The 25,986-nt window shown below is 41.2% G+C and overlaps 1 pseudogene; it reads left to right on the top strand.

The window, feature by feature from the left end:
• The first annotated feature begins 917 nt into the window (after window positions 1-917).
• LOC144379671 (large ribosomal subunit protein eL21 pseudogene) lies at window positions 918-1,454 on the top strand (annotated as a pseudogene).
• Window positions 1,455-25,986: the final 24,532 nt, after the last annotated feature.

The raw sequence follows: 25,986 nt of genomic DNA, 5'->3' as shown, positions 1-25,986 counted from the left end.
AACTATGGTTGCACACATCTGAATGTTGTGTTGATGGGCTGTGGTGTTGAGTGAGCAATAAGTCATAGAATACCTGAAGTAGAATTCTATTTATAGGGGTGCCTGGGTGGCTCGGTGGGTTGAGCATTGGACTCTTGATCAGGTCATGATCTCAGGGTTGTGAGATCAAGCCCTATGTGGGGCTCCCTGCTAAGCAGGGACTGCTTTTCTCCCTCTCCCTCTTCCCACTTGTGCATGGGCATGCTCGCTCTCTAAAATAAATAAATCTTTAAGAAAATAATTCCATTATATAAAATTCCAGAATGGACAAAATTAACCATGACTTGCTTGGGAGTACATCTATAAGTTACTAAACAAAAAAGGGAGGGAATGATTATATAAAATTTAGGACAGTGGTTCACTTTGAAGTGAATGAGAGGAAGGAGGGGTATAGGTAATTTTCCATTTCATAGCCTGGGTGGCAGATTCACACATCGTTATTATTATATAAAGTGCATATATGTGTTTGATATACTTTGGTTTTTATGATTGTGTTAGCTCAGTCCTCTAAGAAGCCAGGATGGGATTAAACATGCAAGAAATGTATTAGGGAGATGCCTGGAGGGAACCATGATGCAGTCTGGCACCTGGGAAGAAGGGGGAGGAAGCAGGGGTGGATAGGAAGAGGCTTGGACTGCAGTACAGTTGTAAGGAAGTTTCAGCTGGGCCAGTGAGGAGCAAAGGTCACCCATCAAGGAGTCACCGTCTTGCAGGAACAGTGTCCTTGCCATGCCCAGTCACTAGTTGGAATCAACGTTGGGAAGCATGACTTTGGCGTAACTTTGGAAGTGCTTTCACAAGGCACAGCTGATATAAAAATAAACTAATAAAAATAATTCCTTTCAGCTGGAACCACCATCTCCCAGTAATTTGACAAAATGACCAACACAAAGGGAAAGAGGAGAGTACCCACCATGTTCTCTCTGCCTTTTCGAAAACATGGAGTTGTTCCTTTACCTACATACATGCGAATCTATAAGAAAGGTGATATTGTAGACATCGAGGTAATGGGCACTGTTCAAAAAGGAAGGCCCAACAAATGTTGCCATGGCAACACTGGAAGGGTCTATGGTGTTACCCAGCATGCTGTTGGCATTGTTGTAAACAAACAAGTTAAAGGCAGGATTCTTGCCAAGAGAATTAATTTAAGTATTGAACATATTAAGCACTCAAAGAGCCGAGATAGCTTCCTGAAGTGTGTGAAGGAAGATGATCAGAAAAAGAAGGAAGCCAAAGAGAGAGGCACTTGGGTTTAACGGAAGTGCCAGCCTGCTCCACCCAGAGAAGCACACTTTGTGAGAACCAATGGAAAGGACCCTGAGCTGCTGGAACCCATTCCCTACGAATTCATGGCAGGATAAGTGTAAAAAAAAAAAAAAAAAGACCTCAAGACTGTTTAAACAAACGAAAAACTAATAAAAGTAATAAAAAAAAATCATAATAAAAGGATGCCTGGCTCACTCAGTCAGTAGAGCATACAACGTGTGATCTCAGAGTCGTGGGTTCAAGCCCCACATTGGGTATAGATGGAGTTTACTTAAAACAAAACAAACACAAATAAAAAAACCCAAAAGGCAGCAGCTGGGCTTGTCAGTCAGTTATACTCCCCACAATGGGAGATCGGAAAGGTGCATTTCTATGGTGACCACAATGGCAATTTCAAAAAATTTTTTTAATTAAAAGAAAATGAAAATGGGCAAAGGATATCAAGGAAGGAAAGCTCTTTGTTACAGAAGAATGTCATCTAATAAATGTAGAAGCAAAAATAGAATTGGAAAAATCATCTTTTTCTAGTCCCCAAATTAATAACTAATTTGGCAAAGGTTATCAATGGATTCTAAAGCAATGTGCAAGGTCTCACTCCATAGATTACTAACTAAATACAGGGGGGAAATTGTGTGTTCCCAATAGAGAGATCTAGTAGTTACCACCTTAGCCAAGTGACCAAGCCAGAGGCTTGGTCCCCATGGGAGACCTGAGTGTGTGTGCAGACCCAGCTTACAGCTCTAGGGCCTGGAGTGCAAGAACACAATAGGCCCACATGCCACTGTTCAAACATTTCAAATTTGTGGATTCAGCTACCAACTTTTACAGTTTACTTTATCCCATGCCTTGACATATATACCTTTACAATGTATATAATGTACGTGTAAAGCTATGGTTTTTACACAGGGACTTTTAGATGACTTAAAGCTAGAAAAATATCAAAGACAACTGAATTTAATTATTATTGTGCACATGTGAGTTTTGTGTTGATGCACTGTGTTGTAATAAAGACATACATAATTTTATGTATTTATTTCAATAACATTTATTGCCTTCATTTCAGTAACATCACTTAACTAGGTTGTTATAATCAATAATTTGACATAAATTATGTCCTATAGATAGTAATAATTCTGAAGGATTAGAATATAAACTGTAATGGCATTCAACATATCCAAAATTTGAATATATTTTGCCAAAAATATGAATTATTAAATATTAATGTAGAAAATTTAAGTATATTTTTATATATGCTTTCCAAAAATATCATTTTTCTTCTAAATATTCAAAATGACCTATTAAGAGACAACAATTTATTAATAATATCAGCATTTTTAATGAAAAGTTATTTAAGAAAAGCTCAAATTATACTTAATTTTTTTGAAAATTTAATGGAAGCTTTTAAAATACTTCTATAAAAATAAAAATTTTATAATTCTACTGTTTGATATTCATCCAGTGGCCTAAAAAATATTCATATCATATTTCATGTATATGTGAAAATTTTTTGATATTACAAAATGTGCAACTTACAAACATGACAACTTTTCCTTCCCCCAGATCCAAGGGCTAACTAGTCAGCTACTAGTTGAAACTTGAAGAATATAATTGAATGAGTTGAGTAGTACCTTGTAGAGACACTCCATGGTTGGCTCAGAGGTTAGCTTATTTGAATCCAAACGATTTACTAATTATGTAGTTTCCAGGACAGTAAAAGCCCTGTGCCTCAGCCCAAAAGTCCTAAATCAGCCCCTGTCTGGAAGTCATCTGCTTGTCAAACCTCTAGGCTAACATCTAGCTCTTGCAGTATGAAAGTTACCATGACAACTGAGGGGAAAGTTTTGGTCAACAGGATATAATCCAAAAACAATTTTTTTAAAAAACAACCCTTTGGGCAACTTCTTGAAGCCAAAGAGGATTTGAATGACACACACCCAAAAAGAACAATGTCTCACAGGTATAAACTCTGGAAATCACAGGGCAAGAAACAGAAAATTAGATGATGGGGTCAAATGGAAAAAGCAGGAAACATGGCCACCCAAGCCCCTCTCTGTCCCTGGGGCCCCCTGGATGTAAGATGTCTGAGGAATGTCTTTTGGTTTGATCTGATTGGAAGAGCTCCAAATCCTTATTTCAGGTCCCAAAGAAGAGTGAGTTTGTCTCATTTGAGCTGAGACCCAAACACACTCAATGAATATGGATTTCCAGAAATCCTGGTGCTTGAAATGGTTGAGCTTTTCTTGTTCCATTTCCTCAACCACCCTAGAGTTCGTTTTTGGTTAGCTAATATCAGTTCGAGGGAAAACTCCTTTTGCAAAAATTCAATTCAATTAGGACAAAATAGAAAATAAAACATTTCTAAATTTATTTTCAAAGTGCCTTTTGGGAAAAATGCTTTCTCTGCAATTAATGGGAAATTTCTTATTTTTCTGCACACCATCTATTTTCTCTTCATCTGATGACTTCCTTAATTCTCCAACTCCCATTTTCAGCTATGTGGTTCGGGGGAGCAGATCCCCTCCCAACTTCTAAGAAGATGCTGTGACTAGGTTTGGGTAAATCAGAAGCTTTCCTCTCTGCTGGCCACAATGATTGGTTCAGGGCTGTACACATGACCTAATCAGAACCAACAGAATCAACTCTGAAGGAACCGAGCATCCTTATAATGTCATCATGTCCTCTTGGGTCGGGAGGCCAACTGCAAACACCACTGCACTGATAGAAAGGCTTGTTGTAAGGCCCTGCTTCCTACAGACCGTGTGACCTTGGACAAATCATTCAACTTCCCTGGGTCTCATTCTCACCCGAAAGTCCTTCATGATTTTTGTGAAGGTTTTATAAAGGACCGCATATGTGAAAGCATGTTATAAACTGCAAGGCCTTGCTGAAATGTAAGACCTTGCCTTTTGCTTTCCTGGCAGCCAAAACTGGAATAAGCATGTAGAGATGTTTGGACCTATTCAATGCACTGGAAAACAAAGAACATTGCCCAAGAAGAGAATCCAAAGCCACAAAAAATGTCAGAGCCAAAAGGCCCCTGGAGGACATCTGGTTCAACCCCCTCATTTCACAGAGGAGGTCCCTTGTTCTTTCTACCCTTGAAAGGGAGGAAATGAGGTAAGAACGACTCTTGCAACCATTCAGCCAGGTTCCCCACATTAAATTAAAGCAATCAGATAATAAACGGGCGCCCTCTAAGCCAGAGACCATGTCAGTGTTTCAATAATGTGGTTACCTTCTCCCCATGGAAAACAGCCTCACCTGCAGAGAACCAACAGTCACAGAAAACACAAATGAACTAACAAAATAGGATTTACCGAATTCACCTCTTCCACACAGTCAGTCCTCCTCTGAGTTCTAAGATGGGAGGAAAGGAACTTTGCAGCTGGAAAAATTGCTGAGCCATGTGTCTGAAATGCTTGACAAATCACAGTGGGGATTTTATTGAATTTCTTTTTTCATTTTCCCTGTTGGTGAGAACCACTCCCGCCAAGAAATTATTTGCCAAATGGTGACTTCATTTATGATGCCGGCAGTGTGATGTTTAACAGCTGACATTTGGCTACTTTTTATAAAAATCTGTCCCTTAGCTTACATAGCAACAGAAGTGTCGCAAAAATTTGGAGATGCACATGTAATGTTCAGTCATTTCCATAGATAAGAGTTATTGGAAGAAGCCCTATCTCGCCAATATTTTTAAACATTGCAATTACAAAAAAAAAAACCCAGAGTACATAAACTACTTTGTGTGTATTAAATAATCCTCACGACAACTTCAGGAGGTAGGCGCTATTTTTAATCACCCATAGGTTTAAAGTAAGGCACAGAGAGGCTGAGTAACTTTCCCAAAGTCACCCAACTAGTGGGTAGAAGAGCTGGGATTTGAACATATGCATCTTGACTCTAGTCTGACTGTTCAACAGCCGTGCTACACCGACCTTCTGATGGTAACGTTCTGCATAGAATACCTTATATGTTCTCAAAGAAATAACTTGTGTATGAAATTAAGAAAAATTAAAATATCTGTTGAAATTTATCTTTGTAAAACACCATTTAAACGACAGCATCAAGAGAAAGCAGAACGACAAGAGTGAGAACGCAAGATATGGAGCCAGGTTCAATTAAACTTGAGCTCAGTTACTGGCTAGTAGCTTTTATGACAAGTCCCACACCTCTGTCTTCTTCGGTTTCTTCATCTGTAAAATAGGGATAGAAATGTTGCTTAAATTCTGGAGTGGTGCTGGGGTTAAGTGAGATGGTTTATGTAGAGTACATATGTCCTGTAAAGTGTCGGGGATGGCGGTGCCTGGCTGGCTCAGTCCGTTGAGCGTCCGACCCTTGGTTTCAGCGCAGGTCATGATCTCAGGGTCCTGGGATCGAGCCCTGCACTGGGCTCTGTGCAGAGTCTGCTTGGGACTCTCTTTCTCTCTCCCTGTACCCCTCCCCCCTTCTCTCTCTGGAATAAATAAATCTTTAAAATAAATAAAGTGTCAGAGGGTATAGAGCGCAGAGCCCAGTGCCAATCCTCATTGTCACTCATCATCATCATCATCATCATCATCATCACTCCAGCTCTGCCTCGCCTTCTCTCAGCCTTACCTATCTCTTATTCCAGCCATCCTCCATCCCTCACTTTCATCCGCTGCAGCCCTGTCCTGCACACGTTCCAATCTGCTTCTCACATGTCTACCTACCAAGGCCTTGCCGTAAGTCCACCTGTTCCCCTGTCACTCCTCCCCTAGGACATCTCTGTTGACCCCAGTGCATGGGACTCCAGGGGAAACTGCTTATGTAACCCGGAAGTACTGGCAGGGACCCCTCCAATAGTCAAAACCTTGACCCTTTCTTCTCCATTGTCAGAGGACATATTCATTTGCTAGAGCCGCCATAACAAAGCACCACGGACTGAGTAGGTGGAACAACAGAATTTATTGTTTCATAGTTCTAAAGGCCAGAAGTTCAAACTCAAGGTGTGGGCAGGATTGTTTTTTTCCAAGACCTTTTTCCTTAGCTTGTAGACGACTACCTTCTGGCTGTGTCCTCACGTGGCCTTTGCTCTGGGGGCGCACATCCCGGTATCCCTCTGTGTGTCCACATTCACTCTTCTTAGAAGGGCACCAGTCAGATTAGATTAGGGCCCACCCTAATTTGGGGAGGACACAATTCAGCCTATAGCGGAGGGTCCCGAGATGCATTTCATTAGCGTCCGCAGAAGATCCTATGGGATAGAGCAACCAGTTGCCCATAGTGGTGGCCAATTTGAAACATACCTTTCTTCCCTGGTTTGCATCTCTGCCCTTCTCTGGGATCACACTCACCAATAAAGTCCTCACACATAAGCCCTGGTATCAGGTTCATCTTTCTGGGGGAAGTTGGCCTAAGACACCTGGTAGAAACCGGCTGGCGTCCTACAACACAAGCCAACCAGACCCATCAGGTGTGTTCCCAGCTGTCCTTTCAGCCCTCCCAGCCCAGCCTGTGCAGGGCTTGTCCTGTTCTAGCCACACTGGACTGTTCATCCTCACTTATCCTTTCCAGGAGTCTTCACCTACAAATGACAGGGCATGTCCCTTCCTCCCTCCGCTTCAAATTCTAGAAGAAAGCTGTTTCACCTTCTTACGCATGCCTTTATTACCCTCTTGGAGATGAGTAATTATCTCTATACAATTCTAAATAAATAAGTATCCTGGGCTAATTAGGAAAGATACAAATGTTTTGGATTTGCATAAAAAAAGGAAATCACACTGCTTCAGAAAGTAATGTATAGAAGAAAAGTTAACAGATGTACAGCTGGCCAATCCCAGATTTTAATTAAAACCCATCTTTTATTGGTCAAAACATGACTAGTATGACAGCCAAAGCCAAAAGAGAAGGGATTAACACACACATGCTCTCACACACGTCTACACAAACACATACTTCTTAGCATTCTGTTATTTTATACTATGTGGAAGCAGCAGGATGTGGATACAAATGGATTTTTCAGTATTTCTCTTGGCATTATGGCCATATTTAATGTAACATCCAGCAAAGCAGAAATTTTAATTAAGTTTATGGTCTGACCATCTGTATTTGTTTGGAATTTCTGTCTCTTCAAAGTAAAAATGTGAACCTGGCTTTAGACCTGGAAATATCTCTGGCTGCAACCAAATGCATGATCAACAAACTGAGAGTGTGTGGTCTGAAATAGAAAATGAGATTAGAAGAGGGGGAGCCCATTATCAAAATATCACAAAATACCTGGATATTAATTATGCAGTCACTAATTTATTCTGGCATGCTTTAGAGAAGATAAAAGGGAAATTTTATATATTTTCAAGGGGAAAAAAAGTCTCAGCATCAGTAAACTGCCAAAGAATCAATTAAATACATTTTACTTGTTTCTGTGGGGTTTGATGTTACTTTTCTTTTAATCTTCACCTCTTGCATTTTATAAATAATAAAACCCATGAACAATCTGTATCCCAAATGTTTTAATCATTCAGGCTTCCTTTCTTTAAAACAGTATAAAAACTCTGTAATGTACAGCAACTGAGAATGGTGAATGTGGCCAATATAAATTAGTAAAAAGTATTTGTACGTACTTGGAAACAATAACTAAAAATACTCTTTTAAGATATTCTGTAGTACGGACATAACGTAGACCTGCAGTCTCTTGCGGGCCCTTTGGGGGATGAATTGAGCTGCCTGTAGTTTACCTTTGCATTCTCTGTGAAGTGTTCATTAAGTAAAATTAAAAGTATGCCCACATGTCCAGTTTGAAATGGCAAATCTGGGTATTAACCCTGAAACAGTGTTGCCCACTTTCTTGCTAAAATTCACAATCCTGAAAACAAGGACTGCCAGAATCTGGCAGGTCTTCCCAGTTCTTGCCTCTAGAAAATGAGCTTGTCTCTCTAGGTAGAAATACACTCAGACCTCCACCACCATCTAGCCTACAAATACAAGTCCCGGGCCGAGCAGGAAAAGAGGAACTCTCTCCCATTACACCACCATGCTGTCTCTCCTCTTAAAGTAGCCCATTTCCAAACTAACTCTCCTAAGCTTGTCTGTGAGATATATTCATATTTATTGTATGCCTACTATGTGCCATGGCAGGAAGTGTTCTAGAAGCTAGGGGTACCGGAGTGAACAAAAATAAGCTCTTGTAGACAATATATCAGTTTTGTGTCCACTTAGAGACTCAGAAAACAACTCAGCAGGAGGTAAGAGAGAGATGAGAATGACAGGGCACCTTGGGAGGGGTGGCCCCCACAAGAAAGTACTAGAAGAGAACAGGGAAATCTCAAGGTTTTCATGTGTTCCGTCCATTCAGAGTGACAAAGACTCAAGAGGTGGGCCTAATGCAGCCCAGCAAAGCAGAACTAGGGAAAAGGCTTTGAGACAGCATAGACAGGCCACCTGTGAAGTGGCAGGTGCGCTAAGTGCTGTGGAGAAAGTCAGAGCAGGGTAAGGGGGATGAGAATGAGGGGGCAGGAGGTGGGAGTGGGGACAGACTGATCAGGGGAGGCCTCCTTGAGGAGGTGATGTGTAAGCTGAGTCCTGGAGGAAGTGAGCTGTGCAGGTGTTTGGGGGAGAGCACTCTGAGCCTGTGTCTGTGCGTCAGCCTCCCACCTCCGGGCCCTGGGGTAGCTTCCCCTAAATTCTTTCAAATTAGTCAAGACCCACTTGTTTCTGCCAACAGCATCTCCTCCTATACTCTAGAAACTTCTTTAACCCTGACCTCTCCATCCCTGGACAATAGGCTCCGACGCTGAGCAGTGGTAGAAGGGCTGAAGGAGAAAGGGACAAAAACAAACTGGATGACACAAAGGGGAAATATTTCTGGGGGGGGTTCCAAAATAGTATCTCCATTATACATATTCTAAAAAAATTATTAAATTAAAAGTAAAGAACAATTCAAGCAGAGAGAACAAAAGGTTACCTAGAAAAAGATACAAATCAGGCTTACCTCAAACTTGACCCCTGTCATAGTAATTCTAGAAGACAAGGAAGATGTGTCTACAGACTTTAGGAAAAGGATCATGACACCATAATTTCATATATATATATATGAAATTCTGTATGTCATTCTCAAATATGTGACATCTCAGAACATGAAGAATCCCTGTATCCCACTTGAGAAAATTTTAGAAAATATATTCACATGGCTGCGATAGAGATGAAAATTAAGAACTCCAGAAAGAGGAAGTTGTATCTAAAAGACCTGAGGATCCCTCGTCTACTCAGGTCAGGACCTGGAATGAAGAGCTCCAGTTGGGGGTGCAAGTTCAGGGGCAAAGCTTGGCCCTACTGCACTGTCTTCCACACAGCCTCTGCTGTAGCTCCTCTTTCCACTTCCCAGTGCCAGGAAATGGGCTTTTTGAGCTATATCCTTTAGATTCAGAAATCCGTTGCATGTGTTACGGCCACTGGCAGCGGTAATGAATAGGGTTCTCTTCGAGCACTGGTGAACAGTGGCTATATGGGGCATTCTGTTAAGAAACTGAACCAGGAGAATTACTTTTAAAAGGTACTTTCCCTACACCAAACCAGAATGACATAGTGCAACATAGTGGCCCTATTTTTTTTTTCTGCTTGGAACATGAATGATGATTTTCTGTGCCTTTAAAAAGGCACTGAGAGTCCTGAGTCATTGAGGTTTGATTGGGAAAGACTACTAGGCAACCAAGTAACAGATCTGATCTGTCACTGAGCCTCTTCCTACCCTCTTTCTTATATGATCTGTGAAGGTTCCTGCATTAACAAATCTTTAACCTAATTGCAATTATGCTAAAAAAAGAAAAAAAGTATGGAGGGGCACCTGGGTGGCTCAGTGGGTTAGGCCTCTGACTCTTGATTTTGGCTCAGGTTGTGATCTCGGGGTCATGAGATCGAGCCCCACATCGGGCTCCACACCAGGCACGGAGCCTGCTTGGGATTCTCCCTCTCCCTCTGCCACCTCACGCATGCTGCCTCTCTCTCTCTCAAAAAAAAAAAAAAAAAAAAAGTATGGAAAAGAATTATAAAGAAATACACACCCAGAGGTTAAGGTAAGGGATAGTATCAGTCAGTGAACTTCTAAGTGATATTTTTTTCCTGCTTCAGAGAGTAGGCAGATATTTTAAAAACAGATTTTTAAGAAACCAACATATGCAATTTTATATAGAACATGTAATTGCAACTATGTAAAAATGTACACAGTGAAAGAAAAATACATCACAATGTATTTGTGAGACTATCGATTATTTTTTTCCTTCTATTTATCTTTATGTTATTTTCTAAATTTTCATTAGGAGCAGGTATTACATCTGCAATGGAATTTTTTTCTTAAATTAAAATAAGATGGTGAGGGTTTTGAGCTTGCTTAAAGAGTACAAGCAGATTGCTATACGGATGCCAAAAAAGTAATTGCTAACTATAAACAATTCTCATTTTCATCACAACTGATCGGGCAGTTTCAACAACTTCTAGTGAAGCCAATGTTTTTAGCTGGAAAGAGCAGAATTTCTTTTATAATATTTTAGAGTTCAAACTGCTCACATAAGCTCTTCAAGAGCATTATTAAAAATTTGTACTGAGCAACTCCAATTTAAATAAAAAGGATTTTCTATAGGGAGAAGGGGGACAGACCATCAGGTGTACCCTCAAGAGGAATTAAACAATCAGATCTTTCTAGGTCCAAAGCAAATCCTGCCAGGTGCTCGGAAGGAGTGCTGGCCTTTTGCGTAAACCCCCTCATTTTGGAGCCTGGGCACAGAGGTGCAAGAGCGTCTGGCTCTGGGGGGCCCAAACAGACCAGGTTCCGCCACTTGCCACTGACAGAATCCAAAGGCAGAGAACCGGGTGATGGTGAAACAAGAAAGGAATTTCAGTGAGGCCAACACAGGCAGACGGTGGACTAGCATCTCAAAGACTGTCTTCAGAGTGCCCCAAATACTTCCCGGTTTATATAAGGAAAATGTGGAGCAAAGGTGGGTGGGTTGTGCAGGTGAGCAGTGATGGTTAAGTCCATCATTGTCAGTCACAGGGTCTTGCTGGCTCAGGGCAGTCCTTATTGCTTGAGGGGGAAGTGTTGGTTCCTATCAGGGGATGCTTTGCCCGAAGGGTCTTTTGCCTGAGTTAAGAGGTAAGCTGGAAAGAACTTAATCAATTAGAAAGTTGAGGGGTACCTAGCTGGTTCAGTTGGTAGAGCATGCGTCGCTTGATCTTGGGGTCGTGAGTTCGAGCCCCACGTTGGGCATGGAGCCTACTTTAAAAAAAAAATGGAGGTAGTTGAAGTCTTCTTTCAGTTTGGTCTGAAGTAACACCAAGGGGAGGCAGGTATCACACCAAGGGCTTTGGGCTTCGACACTCCCGGTCCCATCCCTTTGCTGGCTTTACAGCTGCAAAGAAAATCTAGACTGCTCGGTCTTGCTTCTCTTGCCCACCTCTGCTCCAGCTCTCCTGGCTTAACTAGTAAAGCAAAATTATGTCCAGACTCAAAGTGGCCTAGATCTATATTAAGAACAAAGGAGCATTTCCTGAAAGAAACAATCTGCCAAGATTTCATCTCACTCACAATGAAATGGCCTTTTATTTTACTTTGCTCTTCAATTTAGCTTTGTCTTTCCACTTCTGAAAAGGTTGTTTGCTTTTCCCTTGAATCACCAAAAGGCCCATTAAGGAGACTTTCCCCAAACAGTGTATTCTCAACACGGAAATCTAGGCACACTTTCTCCAGCCACCTTTTCTCCACCGAGTTTGCCCACAGCTGTCCTGACTCAGAATGACAAGGGTGCTTTTTAAAAATGCAGATTCCCTGGGACCTGCCCGAGGTCTGAATCAGAATTTCTTAGGAATGGGCCCCAGACTTTGAATTTAAAAAGCAAGTTTCCTGAGAAAACAGTATCTGTGACTCACAGTATGTTTACAGTTAATACATGCTGAATAAATTAACATGGGGGGGGGAGTTTTCTGAGTGATTCTAATGCAAATTAAAGTTTAAGAACTATTGCTTTACTCTGTAAGAATAAACTGAAGTTAAAAAAAATTGGTCTGCTCTTCTCACCCTTCCTCCCAGTTTTCCCATTCGTATTCCAAGTTATTGGAGTTCAGCGCAGGGTAAGAACCGTGTTGTATCCCATTTTACAGAAAGGGAAAGGGATTGAGGAAGGGCCCTTATGCAGGATTCACAACAACCTCTTCCATCTGACGTCAAAGACGTAACAATAGCCAGTAGCCTCTGAGCACTCCCGGTGGTCCCTGTACTCCTCAGACCTTATCATACCTAATTCCCACTCTACGGAGATGAAATCGGTGTTCTCATTAAATAGATGCCATAATCCCCATTTTGTCCTTGAGGAAACTGACACTCAGAAAGCATCTGAACCCAGGTGTGTGTCATCATCCAAAATCTGGGCTTGTCCTGCTGTGGCCTGAGGCCTGCCTCCACCCCCTGAAATGTTTGTTACTAGTTTTCTTTTGTTCTGCCCAAGTATATTCTATGTGCTCACCCGTGCCTTCAATTCCTTATTGAGAGCTATCCCTCTGACTTAAAGCTTTGTTTTCTGCTAAAATTCACATTTTAGTACTCGCTGGGCAATAATAACATTAGATTGGTTACTGAAAACCTTTTGATACGAAAAGGGTGACCGAGTGGGAGAGGCTGGGTACCGAGGGGGGCAGGGGCCCCGCGCCGCGCCGTACAGAGGCCACCAGTGATAGGCGGCTGCCCCCCCCCCCCCGCCCCCCAGTCTTACCCGGGACCAGCTGGCCCTGGAAGCCTCTGCCGACAGGGTCCACAGTCACTGACAACAGTCCTGTTATGCCAATAGCTGAGCTTTTCAGAGGATTTCCGTGTATATGTTTGAAAAGGGGGAGATGCTAACCACCTGGAGAGAGACTAAGAATACAGTTGATATCAATTAAAATAAGCACATTTGTTATTCATACTTCTTTGTTTTCTACTATAAAAAAATAGATGCATTTCGGTTGTGATGCAATCTGGCAAATTACATTTTGGAGCTCTTCCTTAAGAGTTAGGCCAGTACCAAGCCCTTCACTGGTCAAAAAGGAAATGACCCCAGAGAGAGGATGTTTAACATCTGAGAAAGTTATGCAGCCTGGGGGAGGGGGAAAGGGGGTTGGGGGGTTGGGGGAGTGGTTATCACAGAGGTGGGGAGAATCACCTAAAAGTTCAGGTGTTTGCTTTTTAATTCCATTATTTCCATTGGAGTCTGGTTTTTAATTGCAAGCTCTATGAGGTCAGGGACAGCATCCGCTTTACTGCATTATCTCTGGCAACTAGCAAAGAAAAGGTAATCAGTAAACCTTATGATGGATGTGGAATATGAAACTTTTCAGAAATCCCTATGTGGACCTCGTTACGGTGATTTTGTATTTTCTAATCTCTTAAAGAGCAATATAATTGAATGCAGTCACAATGTCTTAAGTTGTTAAATATCTGAGCCCATATGTAAGATTTCAAACATTCTTTTTTTGTCGTTGAAGATCTGACTAGAGAAATGGAATAAAACAGAAAGTTAGGACAGTGTTGAAGAATCAAATACATCCAAATTCAAAAATATTACAACAATGTTTGTTACAATTTTTCTTTTTCCTTTTGTTCCAGAATGATGTTACTTTGCTCCAGGAATAATGAGTCATTTGTCATCTGCATTATGCTCTCTTCCAAATAAAATAGCTATGTAGGGTGGATTTATAGACAAAAGCCTTCTTAAGTCTAAGACATGCTAGAATAATATATTAAGACTGGTGATTAGTAGCAATTATAGGAATGTCTTACTTAAGTTTTAAAATCTGAAAAAATCAATCTTTAGATTGCTGCAACTTTGTCCCTATGGATCATAAATATGGAGAAATAATATTATTTATTTAGATATAGCTCTTAAAGTAAAATGGCTTTGTTTTGTTTTCAAAAGTATATACTACTCAACGTGATTCGATAATAGAGTCAATAAGGAATCTATCTATTTACTTATTGTGATTTATGCTAATCCTACAAGAATCATTGATACTCCCATATTAGATTAAGAAAATTATAGAGTAATGGTGTACTTGGCTGGCTCAGTTGGAAGAGTGTGCGACTCTTGATCTCAGGGTTGTGTGTTCAAGCCCTACATTGTGTATAGAGATTACTTAAATGAATAAAGGAGCAAAAAAATTATCGACTAATAAAAGAAAGATTTCAAAAGATCATAAGATACAGTCTTTGTGGATACTCGTATTATGGGCAAAACAATATGGTAAAAGGCCTTAAAACGATGCACGTCCTCTGACCCAGTAATTGTACTTAAAGGAATTTATCAAAAATGTGTATAAAGATATATGTAAAATATGTTACATCGTATCCCTATTTATAATAGCATGGGATTGGAAACAGCCTAGATGTGCAACAATGGGAGATTGGTAAAATACTTTATGATCTATTCCATAATTTACAACCATTTGTAAAGTCATATTGGTTAACATGGAACATGTTCACTAACTATTGTCTGCGGTGTCTAAATGTGGTGTGTCTCTAGACTCCACATTGTCAAGTGACCGAAAGCTAGGGAGACAGGGTATGGGTGGCATGGTGGATGAGTTCAAAGTTGTGCTTTTACGTGGATGCATACACATGGAGGTGCACACAGACTTGGAAGAAGAACTGTCTAAACATTAATGGTGCTTGGATTAGATACTTCTTGTGCCTTGCCCGCCCCACCCCCCACCCCACCTTTACTAGCCTTTTTACTTCAGTCCTTGCTGGTGAGACCACGTGAGCAGTATCACCTGCTAGCACCTTGCTGCTGCTGAGAGCTTTTCTCCACCTTGTGAGTTGCCTGCAGAGACTCTTTCAGCTTTCAGAAGTCTCTGCAGATTCCGAGGAATGAAGGAGTTCATGACCTGCGAGGTGACCCCCGCCCAAAGGGGGATGGGAGCCAGTGGATACATATTTCAAACCGTAAGCTGGCCAATGTTTAACATCCAGCTCTGACCAAAAGAGCCTTGATTTGTAGCATTCACCAATTTCCGTGATGTAAGGTTTTCCCGCCATGGTTGATTGCAAGCCACCAACCTGACATCACTGAACTTAAAGTTGGCAAGAGATATGCACAATAGGCTGTGCCAAGCTGGGACAAGCAGGTTCCAACACCCTATTGAATAACACTCACTTCTCCCATCTCTCAAGTGGACAATCTGAGCATATTCTCTCTCTGTCAGCTCCTTAGCAGGTACCCAGGGAGACTGAGTCCTACTTGCCCACAGTGGTGAACAATTTGATAATACATCTTTGAATTGCCTTTCCTTTTCTTACAGTTTCCCCCTCTCCAGTCCTCCACTTTCATTCCCTGGGATCACTTCCCAAGAGAAATATGAACTCTGCCCATGAGCCCTTGTCTAAGGCTCCTTCTGGGGAAATCCAAGGTAAGACACAGTGACTTTGGGATATGACAATTCTGGCTAATTTGGATTTTTTTATTTGTGCTTATTAATGTCCTCAATTACTTGCATCAGCTATGTGTCTTATATAAGTTAAAGGAAAATAGGTGTTATTTAAAATTTTGGGTTATTTCTATATGTCATAATAGGGCCCCTGGTGAACTGGAAAACATACACAGTTTAGGAAGATTTAGCTGCTTTGTAGGCTCACATTTGTTGTTTGCCATGCCCATTGGTCATCCTCCTATAATGCAGATATAAGACTGATCCATAGGAAGGGGAAAGAAAAAAGCATGTGACCAGGAAAGCAAGAATGAGTGGAAAAGATAAATTTTCTTTATTTTTCTTGTTGGCTTACCTTTTCTTTAATCCCACCAATGATCACAGATAGGCATTCATTAAAGGATAATAAAAATAATAATCATAGATGAGAAAAATATGATTCACAAAGTTGAATGATGAGAAAAACAGTGTTGGCATACAATTCATATTTAGAAAGATAATCAGTAGATATAACTGAGTTTCCAAAGCTTGTTAGTTGACCAAGTAGCAAAAGCATCATTATTTTCAGGAAATAGTTCATTCTGAGAAAACTACAGAAAAAAAAAATGTTATATTTAAAAGAGAATTTAGGGGGCACCTGCGTGGCTCAGATGGTTAAGCGTCTGCCTTCGGCTCAGGTCATGATCTCGGGGTCCTGGGATCGAGCCCCGCATCGGGCTCCCTGCTTGGCGGGGAGCCTGCTTTCCCCTCTCCCTCTACTGTTCCCCCTACTTGTGCTCTCACTCTCTCTGTCAAATAAATAAATAAAATCTTTTAAAAAAATAAATAACTAAAATAAAAGAGAATTTAGTTAAGCCTCAAGGTGCAAAAGAAAAGTATAAAAATCTATAGATATTAGAAATGGCAAGGGGAATGTATAATAGAATAAATATTCACAATGATTTTTAAAAAAACATAACCACACATGGGGTGCCTGGCTGGCTCAGTGGGAGGAACATGCAACTCTTGAGCCCCACATTGTGTATAGAGATTACTTAAATGAATAAATAAATAAATAATTGTTAAAATAATTAAAACACACACATATAATTATGTTAAACTCAGCAAGAAATGTGTAGGACCCATATACAGAGAACTACAAAATGTTACTGGGATATGAGTCTTAGGAAAATGGAGGATACATTTCCATTAGCATATGATGATTCCTTTCACCAGATTCCCTTTCTACCCCTAATAGGCCAAAGAGACTCTTTTAAAACCCTAAGAGTTACACTGGGGGGCCAAGGAGAATCTGTTCAGCTTGCCTCTTTCCCTTTTGCTTTGTCTATGGTTTCCACATATGCGTATGGATTATATATACATACATATGCATGTACACATACGTATATGTGTGTATATACACACAGACATATGGATGTACAAAAATGTGTGTACGTGCATATAGACACACATACATATAAAACCTTAACTAGGGGAAGAAATATACCTGAAGGTTTAAAAAATTCTATATGCAGTAGATCTATAGTAACATTTATTTCTTTTTTATACTTTGTCCATTATCTTTTTTCTTTTTTTTTTAAGATTGTATTTATTTATTCATAAGAGACAGAGAGAGAGAGAGGCAGAGGGAGAAGCAGACTCCCCGCTGAGCAGGGAGCCTGATGTGGGGCTCGATCCCAGGACCCCGAGATCATGACCTGAGCCGAAGGCAGATGCTTAACCATCTGAGCCACCCAGGCGCCCTGACCATTTTCTTCAGTAAGTCTGTATTATATATTACATCTCTCATCAGAAAAGATCTAAAGTCGAATTCCAGTCGAATACAGGTACTTATGCCTCCCCTCTCCCCATCAAGCCTGTATGATTTCCCACCTGGTGGCGGTCATCACAGTGTAGTCAAGTATGAGGCGCTTCCGGCCTGGGCTTTATCAATCCAGATGACATCAGTGACAGTACTTGTCACAATGAGGAAGCCTAACAGCTACGTGGCTGGAGTGGAAGTGTGACTTGGCAATATCTTGGAGTTTGAGGGCCACTAAGACACGGGTTCGGTGACAATGCTGTTCTTCTCTTGGGCAACTGGTTTCTCACATGCTGGTTTTTATTCCCTCTCTCCTCTGGCCTTGAAGAAACTCAGAGTAACACTGGCGTCAACATCTTTTCCAAATGACCTGCAAGTTCACCTTTTGGGAGTAACTTTGCTTGCTTGTACTTTGTATTTGACCCGATTAGTTTTTTTAGTTTGGCCTTGTTCTACTGTATTTCATGTCTCCATATAATCTGCCTGAAATCATTTTTGGAAGAGAAAGTACACAAAAATTAACAAACTATATGGAGTCAGAAACACACTGAGTTCCCTCAGGGTCTTTCCAAGGTGCTGCGAGCTCCGTGAGAAGCACAGTTTGGTGCGGTGGAGAGAATGCTGTGGAAAGGGGAGCGCCAGCCTCTGCAAGTGCCCTCCCCACAGGCGAGGCCTGGGCCAAGTTGCTTAGCTTCCTGGGACATCAGACTCTAGAAGGTTTGCTTTCTTCCCTGAAATTCTTTGGAGCTTTCTCTTGTCCTGGTTTCCCTGACTTGTAAGGGCCACACACATATTACCTGCCCTAAAGTAAGTGTATATGATGAGAGGGACCCATTTACCACACACTTTGTGAGGATGTGTATGTAGGGCAGTGGGCCCCCTTAAAACCTTCACACTCATTGCCCTAAACCCCAACTCCTTAGAGTTGATTATAGAGAATTTCTTTTAAGACCTGCCATCACAATATTTATAGCAGTTTCATTTCTATGATGAAAACAACTTGATACAGCATACATATTCCACTACAGGAAACCAGGATAAGTAGTTTTTCAAATGTAATTTAAAAACTGTAAATAGTAGGGCGCCTGGCTGACTCAGTCAGTGGAGCATTCAACTCTTGATCTTGGGGTAGTGAGTTCGAGCCCCATGATGGGCATGGGGATTACTAAGATAAATAAATAAATAAAGTAAATATTAAGATGATATAGAAATATGGAAAAGAATATATATAATAAAACAAAAGAAAACATGAAATAAAATTCTAGATATTATATAAAGTCAAATACGGGGACACTTGGATGGCTCAGTCGGTTAAGCATCTGCTTTCCGCTCAGATCATGATCTCGGGGTCCTGGGATCAAGTCCCCCATCAGGCTTCCTGCTCAGTGGGAAGCCTGCTTCTCCCTCTGCCTCTGCCAATCCCCCTGCTTGTGTTCTCTCTCTCTCTCTTAAATAAATAAATAAAATCTTAAAGGAAAAAAAGTCAAATGTGACTGCATAGGAATTTTTTTTTAAGATTTTTTTATTTGAGAGAGAGAAAGAGAGAAAGGCAGGGGAGAGGGGCAGAGGGAGAGGGAGAGAGAATCTCAGGCAGACTCCATGCTGAGCATGGAGGCTGACACGCGCCAGGCTTGAACTCACGACCCTGAGATCATGACCTAAGCCAAAATCAAGAGTCGGATGCTCAACCTACTGTGCCACCCAGGCGCCCCTTGACTGCACAGGAATTTAAATGGCTGAGTTTGAAGTAGGGTTGTAAGTATATGTTGGGGGTATGACAGGAAAAGAATTAAATGATTAATACTAATATTAAATCACTGGTTGCTTTGAACCTTGAGGTTCAAAACTTTGGATAGACTGTAACTTATGCAGGTATTAGTGCCCATAAATGTGTTCAAGCCATAAATTCTTCATCAATGGATCTAATAATTATTTGAGAAAATGTCAAGTTAAATTATTGCCTCATGAAAAACTTTGGACAAGTTCTCTTAGGGTTTTCACAGTTTTCAGTCTTATTTTGGCTTTAACAGGACTCTTTTCCAAGAGTTCATTTGCTTCTGCTGCTTATTCTCTACTGTATAAGTCATAATTCCATGTTTGTAGCAAAATAATCATTTCCATAGTAACCAACTGGGATGTCTCAAAAAGAGGATTATGACTTCAGGAAAGGAATAAACAACAGGAGCAGATGAATAATGAGAATAATCAGGATTCTTATTCTCAAAAAGAATAGAAGAAATATTTGGATGAGAAAGTGTGCCATAAGTCTTTTAAAATTATTTCTGTCTTAAAAACACTACTTCAGCTCAGTTTTCCAGGAGACATCCATTACTCGAAGAGGCAGCTACTCTCGTACCACAGACCACTGTATGCATAAAAGAGGTGAGGGGTGAAGGGAAGCCTAATAAAGTCTCCATAACATTTTAATCTACTCTTGTGTATTGAAAAGAATATAGGCATATTACTGTACAGGGCCAGAGCTGAACTACTTTATTTTTTATTTTATTTTTCTAGAAATTCATGGGGAGTAGGATAAAAAAAGTAACCATTTGAAGACTTTGTTTAAATGAAGCAGGGATTAATTTGGTCTGCACTTTTCCTTTTAAAAAGCATTCTAGGGGCGCCTGGGTGGCTCAGTTGGTTAAGCATCTGCCTTTAGCTCAGGTCATGATCTCAGGGTCCTGGGATAGAGCCACCGTCAGGCTCCCTGCTGAGCCTGTTTCTCCCTCTCTCTGCCGCTGTTCCTTCTGCTTGTGCGCTCTCTCTGTCAAATAAACAAATAAGATCTTTTTAAATAAATAAATAATTAATTAATTTTTAAAAAGCATTCTAGGGGCACCTGGCTGGCTCATTTGGTGGAGCACGAGACTCTTGATCTCAGGGTTGTGAGTTCGAGCCCCACATTGGGTGTAGACATTGCTTAAAAATAAAATTAAAAAAAAAAAATCTAGAGGGGCGCCTGGGTGGCTCAGTCAGTTAAGCGTCTGCCTTTGGCTCAGGCCATGATCTCAGGGTCCTGGGATTGAGCCCTGCACTGGGCTCCCTGCTCAGTGAGGAGTTGGCTTCTCCCTCTCCCTCTGCCCCTCACCCCCGATGCTCTCTCTCTCTCTCAAATAAATAAATAAAAGATCTTTTTAAAAAAATCTAGATAAATCAAAAATCCAAAACAGTATTGATGGGATGTATTTTTATTGTCTGTATTTTAGAGCTAGTATGACATAGTAAGGTGATTAATAACGTGACACATGGGCAACCCTAAATGTATATAGCACTTCAGCTGAGAGCAGTTTGTGTGCTGTCCAGTTTGCTCGGACAGCTCTAGACTAGGTACATCTATACTGTCAGTTACTTCAGACCTCCAGTCAACGTGCAGTCAGCCAATTCCAAGGAAAAGACAGCCCAACAGAAGACCAGGCAATATTTTTGGAATATTTTTCATTGTGGTATTTATATATGGTAAATGTATAGTTGATAAAATGCACGTATCTGAAAACATCATATAAATGGAATCATACAGTATATATTCTCTGTGTCTAGCTTCTTTTGCTCAGTAAATTTTTTTTTTAAGATTTTATTTATTTATTTGACAGAGAGACAGCAAGAGAGGGAACACAAGCAGGGGGAGTGGGAGAGGGAGAAGCAGGCTTTCCGAGGAGCAGGGAGCCCGATGTGGGGCTTGATTCCAGGACCCTGGGATCATGACCCAAGCCGAAGGCAGACACTTAACGACTGAGTCACCCAGGCGCCCACTCAGTAAATTTATTTAAAGTTGATTTTATTTATTTAAGTAATCTCTACACCCAACGAGGGGCTAGAACTCACAACCCCGAGATCAAGCGTTACAAGCTCTTCCAACCGAGCCAGCCAGGCACCCCTAACTCAGTAAGTTTTTGAAATTCATCCATGTGGTTGCATACATTAGTAATTCCTTCCTTTTCATCACTGAGTAGTATTCCATTGTATGACTAGGTTGCTTTAATTTATGCACCTGATTGACCACGTGTGATCAGTCTGTATGATATAAATTGTAAAACACAAGCCAGCCTGCTTATATGACCTACACTTCTTCTCTCAGCCAATTATCAATATTTTGCATTTCTCAGCACTGATATGATGTTTAAACTCTATAATTTAGACTGACAGAAAAAGGCCAAATGAGAGAATTTTTTTTAAGCAGTGAATTTCATGACTTTCACATTTATACCCAAACTACTAGCTACCCTCAGTGCAGAACAGAGACTTTTCTTCTCAGGATTACTTTAATGAATCTACAGGGATTTTAATTAGCACATCAATTAGTGCAGGGCTACCATGGCATGAATTGTGTGGGGCTGGAAAACTTGGATTTGGAAATCCACCTCCCTTGCCCTATCCTTCCTTCTCGGGGCTCTTTATCCCATGCCCACCCTGGTACGACTAACCCAACTCCCATCTCACATGGCCTTGATCACAGCTGCCTATGACAGATGGAAATGCTTCTAATAAGTTAATTCTAGGGGTTAGATAATGAGAGCTTAAGGGGTTTTCCCTGCCAGAGGGAATTTACATTTTTAAAAGGGAACTCTTGAGAAGTGGCGCCCAGCATGTAGAAGGTAATCAATAACTGTTATCTCCATTCCCTTGAAGAACCAAAGTTATGAGACTTTAAAAGTAGAATTAGAGGGTAAGAAGATATTTTCAGAACCACATATCATAGCCCCTTTGTACTCCATTGACATGTTGTTATGAAACGGCCCACAACCATCTTGCTATTGCATGAAGACAAGCAGAAGAGTGGACCAAGACTCAGAAAGGGAGAAACCATTTGAAACCTGGGGTCAGACATCCCTTGGACTTCCTTTACTAAAGCCCCAGTTCTAGCTATGTGTAGTTCTTCACAAATGAGGAAGAACAGTATTTTGAAATACCTATGCCTCTTCTTTCCCCAATATTCCATTTCCTTCCTTCCCCCCATTCAGGCAGCTGCAAGGCTGTGTGCATGGTACGTGTGTATGGGGGGGGGGTGTCTGTGGGTGTGTATCTGTGTGCGTCTATGGATGTGTGGGTGTGTGCGCCTTCAGGTATCGTTGCCATGAAAGAAATGCAGAGATAGAAAAGATACATTGACTTTCAAAATAGACTTGTGAAACCAGAGATAACTTTGAGATAATGCACTTTTGAGTTTCAAAAGCATGAATTATCAGAATCAAACCAAATTCCTTCAGAGTTAAAGGCATAAAGTTTCTACTGTTACCAACAGATTTGAAAAAAATTGCTTTCCAAAGGAGATACCCTTCCACCTGAGGGAGGATGCAGAAGAAAGCTATGCGGACACTGGTGGGTGTTCAAAGAAGGAATCAGACAGGAGAGCAGGAGAATGTTGGGGGTCAGCGAGCCATCAGTGGCCGTGTCCCTCTCCGGAGCCGGGACTCAGAGAAGTGGCTAACGCCGTCAGGTCTCCCGCAGCAGCGTGTAGAACAACAGCAGAGGACCAAGTAGAGTCTGTGCAGGTAGAGAGCCTTGGGCAGCCTCACTCCCCAAGTCACTCAGGGGAGTATTTGAAAGTCTTTGGTTGACTTTTAAAGTCGTGAGGAAAATTGCCTCGATGCCACGGTAGCCTCTAAGTACACCACCCGGCAACCTGCCCCCGAGGTGCTGTATCAGAAAGGCTCAGAGGCCAAATTAAGATGTGCAAATCACACAGTTTATTAAATCAATTTAAAATACCCAGCAAGAAGCAAAGGGAAGGTGGTGGGATAGCATAACATATTTAGGAAAGGGTGTGAGGAGGTGGAAAGATCACACTACCTGAAACTTGGATTGGGCAGTGCTCATAGGCATCCCTCTCCCTCCCCCATCAGCCTTCCCCGCGGATGGTGTGGCTATGGGGACCAAAGATGAGGTTGGAGCAAAGAGGTCCACGATACAGAGATGCCTGGGACCAACACAGACACTTGTTTTATAGGAGTGACAGAGAAGTATGTAGTCCTGGCCAGAGCTGTGGCTCACCACTTAGCCTGATGAGCAGCTGGGGATTTTATCTTGCGGAGGATGTTTGGGGCCCGGATGGGTGTCAACAACGGCTGGCTAATTTAAGACCTCACGGATATTGAGTGCTCCGGGTGCCTCCTGGGTATTCAGTATATCATGAAGATTAGGTGAGTCTGGTGCCCCATGTACATTTAATGCCTCGTGAAAATTAGGGGTCTCTTCATCCTTCCCTTTCTTCCTATCTGTGTTCAGTACTTATAAGCCCTACTTAATCTATGTTTAACATATCTTAAAAGTTACTGACTTACTTATCCATATTTAACACATTTATGAGCATTACCATCCCCTTTCTGTTTTCCATAACAGAATTAAATATTCTCAAATATTAGAACAAATGTGTATTCACCCATCACCACCCCTCTCCCCCGACCCCGCCACACGCACACATACCACAAGGGCACAAAATATACTTATGGGCTTACCAGCATACGAGAAGATACAGTCGCCTGAGAGGTCAATGACCAGAGACCAAATAATAACTTAGACATCTCAGCTACAACCAGACTCTCAGGGAGTCTTGTAACTCACATGAAACTGAGGGGATAAAGAGAGGAGGGGGCTCCCCCCCAAGAGTCTGAGAAATCCTTGCTTTGATTAACTTTGCCCAACATTGATCCTGTTTTCAGCCTCTGGGAAGAACACGGGCCCTGGGTCTGTGCTGTTCAAGATGGTAGATGGCTACTGCCCTTGACAGTGCCAATATAGTGCATTTCCTTCCTCTGAGAAAGTTCTATGGGGCAACACTGCTCTACATAAAAATTGAGATAGAGAAAAATAAATGAAGTACATTTGGGAATACCTAAACTTATACACTGATATTGTTACTTGTTATACATATAAACATTCATTACTAGGGCATTATCAACACTAATCTTTTTTTTTTTCTTTATTTTTTATTTTTAGCAGATAGAAATACTCTAATTCAGCCACTTACTCTCCCTTAATATTCTCTGTATTCAGTGGCCTATCTTTTCAAGATAGCTAGCTTCAGGAAAGGGATTCATCTAGAACCGAGGGAAACCAACTCTGATAAGAGAAAGAGAAGCTTGGTATCATTTGCTGGGTGAAGTCACATCTGAGGGAAAAAGGACTTTGCCTTGTTCTCTGGGAGAGATGGGAGCCATGGGAGACTTTGAGCAGGGGAATCACATGATCCAATGTATGTTTTAGGAGGCTCACTGTGGCTGCTATGTGAAGAATTAACTCACAAGGTACAAGAGTGCGTAGAGGAAGACCATTTACTGCATAATCCAGGCTGAAATGCTGGCTACTTGTGTTAATGGAGATGTTGAGAAGTGATCTTCTGAGTATACCTGAAGGGAGAGCTACAGAATTGCTGTTAGATCCCGACTGGGGTCTGAGAGGAACAAACATAAGTCCATGTGCTTTGGCCTAGGCAAATGGAAGAAAAGTGTTTCCATTTATTGAGCTGTGAAAGCTTGCAAAAGCATCAGAGTTGGCAGGGAGAGTGTTCTGGAACATGTCACATTTGAGATGGCTATTCATCACCCCAGTGGAGACACTTTATAGGCAGGAGTTCATAGAGGTGAGGGCTGGAGATATGAGTGTTATGAGCAGATAGATGCCATTTAAAGCCATGAGACTTGGTTAGGATCATTAGGGAATGAGTAGGTGAGTATAGCTAGAGAGGAGGGGAGGTCTGAGGACGGATCCCTCAGGCACCCAATGTTTACAGGTAGAACCAACAAAGAGGACCGAAAAGAAGCAAACAAGAGATAAATAAATCTTAAAAAAAAAAGAAAAGAAAAATGAAAGAAAATAAAAGATAAAAAACCCATCCTGACCTCATCAGAGGAAATTTCTTCTAACCGTTTCTGGATTTAGTTCTTCTTTACATAGTAAGTTTATGTTTCTTTTCAAAAATTTCTTTGTCCATTTAAGCGGTTATCATTAAAAATTTCAAGATCATTCAGGAGATTGCCAAAAAGGATGGAGACTTTTTTTTTAAGTAGGCTCCATGCCCACGCCCAGTGTAGAGCCCAGCTGGGGGCTTGAAGTCACATCCAGGAGATCAAGACCTGAGCTAAGATCAAGAGTCCATGCTCAACCAACTAAGCCACCCAGGTGCCCCAAAGATGGAGACTTAATTCATGTTTATTATTCTTTTTCTCCCCTCTTCCAAATTATTAATGAGTTCTTTAGTTCTTTTCATAGAGTACTTTCATTATCTATTTAGATATACTTTTGAGTTATTTTTCACCAACTTTCACCATTATTTCCTGACTTGCTACTTTAATAGGAAAGTATATTAGAACCCTCTTAGTAGTGCTTCCAGATACACCTAATAAAAATAAATTCAAGAGCAGGATCCTTTGAGGTAGGGGAGGGAGTTGCTTTTACTCCCCTCCCCCATCCAATCAATCCTCACCCATCTCTTTTGTTCAAGTAAGCTCTACACCCAACATGGGGCTTGAACTCAC

The sequence above is a fragment of the Halichoerus grypus genome, chromosome 12 (genome assembly GCF_964656455.1).
Source record: "Halichoerus grypus chromosome 12, mHalGry1.hap1.1, whole genome shotgun sequence".
NCBI classification, from domain to species: Eukaryota; Metazoa; Chordata; class Mammalia; order Carnivora; family Phocidae; genus Halichoerus; species Halichoerus grypus.
Note: the sequence above shows the minus strand (reverse complement) of the source record. Positions and strands in the feature narration are given on the sequence as shown.